We start from the raw sequence: 7816 nt of genomic DNA on the forward strand, positions 1-7816 counted from the left end.
TGGTTCATGTCGACCCTGTTACACCACCGAACAGAGCGTTGGTTCATGTCGACCCTGTTACATCACCGAACAGAGCGTTGGTTCATGTCGACCCTGTTACACCACCGAACAGAGCGTTGGTTCATGTCGACCCTGTTACACCACCGAACAGAGCGTTGGTTCATGTCGACCCTGTTACACCACCGAACAGAGCGTTGGTTCATGTCGACCCTGTTACACCACCGAACAGAGCGTTGGTTCATGTCGACCCTGTTACATCACCGAACAGAGCGTTGGTTCATGTCGACCCTGTTACACCACCGAACAGAGCGTTGGTTCATGTCGACCCTGTTACATCACCGAACAGAGCGTTGGTTCATGTCGACCCTGTTACACCACCGAACAGAGCGTTGGTTCATGTCGACCCTGTTACATCACCGAACAGAGCGTTGGTTCATGTCGACCCTGTTACATCACCGAACAGAGCATGCTAATGTGAACAGAATGCACAGTAATGGACAAGGCAGGCTAACCATCCCTTAATAACAACAGTAATGGTCAAGGCAGGCTAACCATCCCTTAATAACAACAGTAATGGGCAAGGCAGGCTAACCATCCCTTAATAACAACAGTAATGGGCAAGGCAGGCTAACCATCCCTTAACAGTAATGGGCAAGAGCAGGCTAACCATCCCTTAATAACAACAGTAATGGGCAAGACAGGCTAACCATCCCTTAATAACAACCAGTAATGGAGCAGAGGGGCTAACCATCCCTTAATGGCGCAACGGTAATGGGCAAGGGCAGGCTAACATCCTTAATAACAACAGTAATGGTCAAGGCAGGCTAACCATCGCCAATAACAACAGTAATGGGCAAGGCAGACTAACCATCCCGCCCAGCCAACAGCAGTAATGGGTAGGAGCAGGCTACCATCCCTTAATAACAACAGTAATGGGCAGGCAGGCTAACCATCCTTAATAACAGCAGTAATGGGCAGGCAGTCTAACCATCCCTTAGCACCAACCAGTGTTCAGTCAGCATACACTCAGAGATTTTGGCTGTTTGGCGTTTCACTTGGCCCGTGGCGTGTAGTCTTCTGCCCCGTGGCGTGGTCATAGCCCCCGTGGCATCGCAGTCACTACAGCCCGGCCGCGTTGTAGTCTTCCCAGCCCGTGGCGTGTAGTCTGCTGGCCCCGTGGCGTGCGTCTGGCCCCGTGACGTGTAGTCTTCTAGCCCCGTAGCGTGTAGTCTTCAAGCCCGTGGCGTGTAGTCTTCTAACCCCACGTGGCGTGTAGTCTTATGGCCCCGTGGCAGGCTAACCATCCCTTAATAACAACAGTAATGGGCAAGGCAGGCTAACCATCCCTTAACACCATCTCAGTGTTCAGTCAACATACACTCCAGAGATTTGACTGTTTGACGTTTACTTAGCCCCCGTAGCGTGTAGTCTTCTAGCCCCCGTAGCGTGTAGTCCTCTAGCCCCGTAGCGTGTAGTCTTCTAGCCCCGTAGCGTGTAGTCTTCTAGCCCCGTAGCGTGTAGTCTTCAAGCCCCGTAGCGTGTAGTCTTCTAGCCCCGTAGCGTGTAGTCTTCTAGCCCCGTAGCGTGTAGTCTTCAAGCCCCGTAGCGTGTAGTCTTCTAGCCCCCGTAGCGTGTAGTCTTATAGCCCCGTAGCGTGTAGTCTTATAGCCCCGTAGCGTGTAGTCTTATAGCCCCGTAGCGTGTAGTCTTATAGCCCCGTAGCGTGTAGTCTTCAAGCCCGTAGCGTGTAGTCTTCTAGCCCCGTAGCGTGTAGTCTTATAGCCCCGTAGCGTGTAGTCTTCTAGCCCCGTAGCGTGTAGTCTTCTAGCCCCGTAGCGTGTAGTCTTATAGCCCCGTAGCGTGTAGTCTTCTAGCCCCGTAGCGTGTGGTCTTCTAGCCCCGTAGCGTGTAGTATTCTAGCCCCCGTAGCGTGTAGTCTTCAAGCCCCGTAGCGTGTAGTCTTCTAGCCCCGTAGCGTGTAGTCTTCTAGCCCCGTAGCGTGTAGTCTTCTAGCCCCGTAGCGTGTAGTCTTCTAGCCCCGTAGCGTGTAGTCTTCTAGCCCCGTAGCGTGTAGTCTTCTAGCCCCGTAGCGTGTAGTCTTCTAGCCCCGTAGCGTGTAGTCTTCTAGCCCCCGTAGCGTGTAGTCTTCTAGCCCCGTAGCGTGTAGTCTTCAAGCCCCGTAGCGTGTAGTCTTCAAGCCCCGTAGCGTGTAGTCTTCAAGCCCCGTAGCGTGTAGTCTTCTAGCCCCGTAGCGTGTAGTCTTCTAGCCCCGTAGCGTGTAGTCTTCATAGCCCCGACAGCGTGTAGTCTTCAAGCCCCGTAGCGTGTAGTCTTCTAGCCCCGTAGCGTGTAGTCTTATAGCCCCGTAGCGTGTAGTCTTCTAGCCCCGTAGCGTGTAGTCTTCTAGCCCCGTAGCGTGTAGTCTTCTAGCCCCGTAGCGTGTAGTCTTCTAGCCCCGTATAGTCCTGCATTGCAGAAGCACCAAGCCAGGCGTTTGACGTTCAGTAAGCCTTGTATAGTCCTGTACGGCAGAAGCACCAGGCCAGAAGTTTGACGTTCAGTCAGCCTTGTATAGTCCTGTCTGACAGAAGCCCAGAGCCAGCTGAACCGAGCAGAGCTGGAGTTAAATATGTGGGATGGCAAATTATCAACACCATCTGACAGCAGAACTCCTATATAGATGCACACTCATACCAAATATATCAGACGAACCCCCCTCCTCCCTACCTCCCACACACACACACAGGAATTAGAACACTAACAGCTGTGAATGCTGGCAGAAAAGGAACTAGAACACTAACAGCTGTGAATGCTGGCAGAAAAGGAACTAGAACACTAACAGCTGTGAATGCTGGCAGAAAAGGAACTAGAACACTAACAGCTGTGAATGCTGGCAGAAAAGGAACTAGAACACTGTCTAACAGCTGTGAATGCTGGCAGAAAAGGAACTAGAACACTAACAGCTGTGAATGCTGGCAGAAAAGGAACTAGAACACTAACAGCTGTGAATGCTGGCAGAAAAGGAACTAGAACACTAACAGCTGTGAATGCTGGCAGAAAAGGAACTAGAACACTAACAGCTGTGAATGCTGGCAGAAAAGGAACTAGAACACTAACAGCTGTGAATGCTGGCAGAAAAGGAACTAGAACACTAACAGCTGTGAATGCTGGCAGAAAAGGAACTAGAACACTAACAGCTGTGAATGCTGGCAGAAAAGGAACTAGAACCACAACATTCAGCATCAAGTTTGAGAATCATCTCTGAAGCTCTCTACATTTAGAGAAAAGCTCTCTACATTTAGAGAAAAGCTCTCTACATTTAGAGAAAAGCTCTCTACATTTAGAGAAAAGCTCTCTACATTTAGAGAAAAGCTCTCTACATTTATTGTAACAACAAGAGAAATAAAGGGACTTGACTATCCAGGTAACTAGGTGTTGCAAGCTGTCCGTCACTGAAGTGTTGATCCAGTCCAGAGATGCCAGTGTTTGAAAGAGTTGGAGAACTATGAAATGACATCAGTGGGTAATGTAAAACAGAGAACATTAAAACGCAGCCAGACACCTAACCTTGTGGGAGACTTATACAGTCACTGAGTACGAGAGGGAAAGCTATTACCATATAGAACAGAGGCAGGCAGGAGGGAGGCAGACATTAAATCATCTCTGTAACAAGCATATTTATGGACATATTGGTATTGATCACTATACAGGTAATAATTTATTCATCAGTCCATTCATTAGCCCAATGAAACATTCGTTTTGACAGTCAATGAAACAGGAAGTAGCCATCATCAATGTAAAATATGTCATCTACAATACAAAAAAACATCTGGACCTTCAGCGGTGGCGTGAATAACAATAACCTCCACATTAAGTGGCACGCTCCCATACAACCAACCCACTTATACACGTTAAGACCTGGTACAGCGGCCGTGGCCGTCTGCAGAGTACGCCTACATCATAACCACAGTGTAACAGCGCCCTCTAGCAGCCATTAACATAACTAAAGACATGTGGGTCAAGGTTCATTCTACAGAGGCTGTTCCAAGTTCAGATGGATTACTTAAATCGGTGTCCCAAATGGCAGTCTATTCCCTCTATAGTGCACTGGGCTCTGGTCAAATGTATTCCACTATATCCAGAACCCCCCCTTCAGTCAGTCAGTAGGCTGTATCCAGAACCCCCCCCCCCCCCCCCAGTCACTAGTCTGTATCCAAACCCCCCTCCTCCTTCAGTCAGTCACTAGTCTGTATCCAGAACCCCTCCTTCAGTCAGTCACTAGTCTGTATCCAGAACCCCCCCTTCAGTCAGTCACTAGTCTGTATCCAGAACCCCCCCATTCAGTCAGTCACTAGTCTGTATCCAGAACCCCCATTCAGTCAGTCACTAGTCTGTATCCAGAACCCCCCTTCAGTCAGTCACTAGTCTGTATCCAGAACCCCCCATTCAGTCAGTCACTAGGCTGTATCCAGAACCCCCCATTCAGTCAGTCACTAGTCTGTATCCAGAACCCCTCCTTCAGTCAGTCACTAGTCTGTATCCAGAACCCCCCCTTCAGTCAGTAACTAGGCTGTATCCAGAACCCCCCCTTCAGTCAGTCACTAGTCTGTATCCAGAACCCCACCCGTCAGTCAGTCACTAGTCTGTATCCAGAACCCCCCATTCAGTCAGTCACTAGTCTGTATCCAGAACCCCCTCCTCCTCCTTCAGTCAGTCACTAGTCTGTATCCAGAACCCCCCCTTCAGTCAGTCACTAGTCTGTATCCAGAACCCCCATTCAGTCAGTCACTAGTCTGTATCCAGAACCCCCCATTCAGTCAGTCACTAGTCTGTATCCAGAACCCCTTCTTCAGTCAGTCACTAGTCTGTATCCAGAACCCCCATTCAGTCAGTCACTAGTCTGTATCCAGAACCCCCCATTCAGTCAGTCACTAGTCTGTATCCAGAACCCCCCATTCAGTCAGTCACTAGTCTGTATCCAGAACCCCCCATTCAGTCAGTCACTAGTCTGTATCCAGAACCCCCCATTCAGTCAGTCACTAGTCTGTATCCAGAACCCCCCATTCAGTCAGTCACTAGTCTGTATCCAGAACCCCCCATTCAGTCAGTCACTAGTCTGTATCCAGAAGGTGGGGTTTAGGATGGGGGAGGTTGCAGGTGGATTAAAGTTTCCTGCTCACATAGAACAGGGAACAAAGGGAATGGGCGTGGCCTGGCAGTCCTGACGCAGAGGTCACATTTCAGACTACTCAATAGGTGATCAGGTGGTGACCCCTGACCCCTCTCAGGTGACGATCCTGATGCCGCAGCAGGTTCTGAGCTGCTCCAGGAAGATGAACGTGAGGACCGTGTGAGGGATGAGACGGATCCCTGCTGGAACCAGACCCTAAAGAGGAGAGAGACCATAAGTTTACCAGTCTGTATGGCAGGTGGAATTAAAGTGATGCACTGTGTGTGTTTTTTCAAGCTGAGCATTGTGTTTAATGTAGAGACCAGCTCTCCTCCTAGAGGAGCGACTGGGTGTTAAGGGCTTTGTCTCCAGTCTTCGCTGTGACACTCCTGATTCAGGTCAGTCAATGTCATAAACCCCACCACAGACTGTGCGATTGCAGCCGTTTCATACAAAAATGTTCACGTCGTGGGCTGATTCTTCAGTAGCCATTGTCTAGGTCTTGGCTCGTTCAGCGTGACAGGGTCTAGGTCTGCTGATTCAGTACCACTAGGTCTTGGCTCGTTCAGCGTGACAGGGTCTAGGTCTGCTGATTCAGTACCACTAGGTCTTGGCTCGTTCAGCGTGACAGGGTCTAGGTCTGCTGATTCAGTACCACTAGGTCTTGGCTCGTTCAGCGTGACAGGGTCTAGGTCTGCTGATTCAGTACCACTAGGTCTTGGCTCGTTCAGCGTGACAGGGTCTAGGTCTGCTGATTCAGTACCACTAGGTCTTGGCTCGTTCAGCGTGACAGGGTCTAGGTCTGCTGATTCAGTACCACTAGGTCTTGGCTCGTTCAGCGTGACAGGGTCTAGGTCTGCTGATTCAGTACCACTAGGTCTTGGCTCGTTCAGCGTGACAGGGTCTAGGTCTGCTGATTCAGTACCACTAGGTCTTGGCTCGTTCAGCGTGACAGGGTCTAGGTCTGCTGATTCAGTACCACTAGGTCTTGGCTGCGTTCAGCGTGGCAGGGTCTAGGTCTGCTGATGCAGTACCACTAGGTAGAAGAAGGCATTGGGCCCCAGTTAGCTGTATCTCTCACACAGTGTAGCATTTAACAACAGTTACCTTGTAGAAGGCATTGGGCCCCAGTTTAGCTGTATCTCTCACACAGTGTAGCATTAACATCAGTTACCTTGTAGAGGCATTGGGCCCCAGTTTAGCTGTATCTCTCACACAGTGCAACAGGCCCTGGAACAGAAGAAACACAATCCAAGACAACAAAGACGCTTCTTAATGCAGCTCATGGTTGAAAACAACCCATTCCTAACTCCCTCCCTCCCTCCCTCATTTACCTTCCCTCCCTCCCTCCCAATACCGCTGGCCCTCATTTGCACTCATTTACCCTCCATCTCTCATTTACCCTCATTTGCCCTCCGGACCTCATTTACCCTCATTTGCCCTCCGGCCCTCATTTGCCCTCCGGCCCTCATTTGCCCTCCGGCCCTCATTTGCCCTCCGGCCCTCATTTGCCCTCCGGCCCTCATTTGCCCTCCGGCCCTCCCTCCCTGACCATCAACAACAGAACTGTCAGAGCAGTGAGGAGCAGCAGCCTGCCAGATAAAGCCTCCATGGACCTGACGACATCAGAACAGCAACACAGAGGCCACAGGTGAAGAAGGGTTAGATTTACTGAGGTAAAAAAAGAGTCATACCAGTTCACAGTGATATACCTAAACAACATCTACACCGGCATTGTCCTCAGTCCTGGGGAGTCAGAACCCACCGTGAATACACATGTTAACTCTATCCCTGTAGCAACACCCCTGATTCAATGAATCATCTAGCCCTTAACTAGTTGTATCAGGGGTGATACAGTGTTAGGCTACAGTCCTGCAAATACCTAAGACTGGAACTGACAAGCCCTGATCTCCAGTACACACACACACACACTTACCACATATTCCCCTTTTGAGTTCATCAGCCTGGTCTTCAAGACATCCAGTGGTTGGCACAGGACAGTGGCACAGCCTCCCTACACAGAGAAGCAGAGGGCATTATACACCACTAACCCAGAGGCCCTGTGTCTCCACACCACTAACCCACAGCTCCCGTCTCCACACCACTAACCCACAGCTCCCGTCTCCACACCACTAACCCACAGCTCCCGTCTCCACACCACTAACCCACAGCTCCCGTCTCTCCGCACCACTACATCCCAGAGCTCCCGTGTCTCCACACCACTAACCCAGAGCTCCGTCTCCACACCACTAACCCACAGCTCCTGTCTCTCACTACCACTAACCCACGAGCTCCCGTGCTCCACACCACTAACCCAGAGCTCCGTGCCTCCACACCACTAACCCATAGCTCCAGTCTCTCCACCACTAACCCAGAGCTCCTGTCTCCACACCACTAACCCCAGAGCTCCTGTCTCCACACCACTAACCCACAGCTCCTGTGTCTCCACACCACTAACCCACAGCTCCTGTGTCTCCCACCACTAACCCACAGCTCTGTCTCCCACCACTAACCCCACAGCTCCTGTCTCTCCACCACTAACCCACAGCTCCTGTCTCAACACCACTAACCCACAGCTCCTGTCTCTCCACCACTAACCCACAGCTCCTGTCTCTCCACCACTAACCCACAGCTCCTGTCTCCACA

General features: G+C 50.8%; 1 long non-coding RNA gene across 1 annotated transcript; it reads right to left on the reverse strand.

The window, feature by feature from the left end:
* Positions 1-3657: 3657 nt before the first annotated feature.
* On the reverse strand, positions 3658-6330 carry LOC135570155 (uncharacterized). The gene is made up of 2 exons (XR_010463445.1): positions 6278-6330; positions 3658-5386 (listed from the first exon to the last, which is right to left on the reverse strand). It is a non-coding gene; the product is annotated as an uncharacterized LOC135570155 (long non-coding RNA).
* Between the last annotated feature and the right edge of the window lie 1486 nt (positions 6331-7816).

This window comes from Oncorhynchus nerka, unplaced genomic scaffold, assembly GCF_034236695.1.
Source record: "Oncorhynchus nerka isolate Pitt River unplaced genomic scaffold, Oner_Uvic_2.0 unplaced_scaffold_1079, whole genome shotgun sequence".
In the NCBI taxonomy this organism is placed as follows: domain Eukaryota; kingdom Metazoa; phylum Chordata; class Actinopteri; order Salmoniformes; family Salmonidae; genus Oncorhynchus; species Oncorhynchus nerka.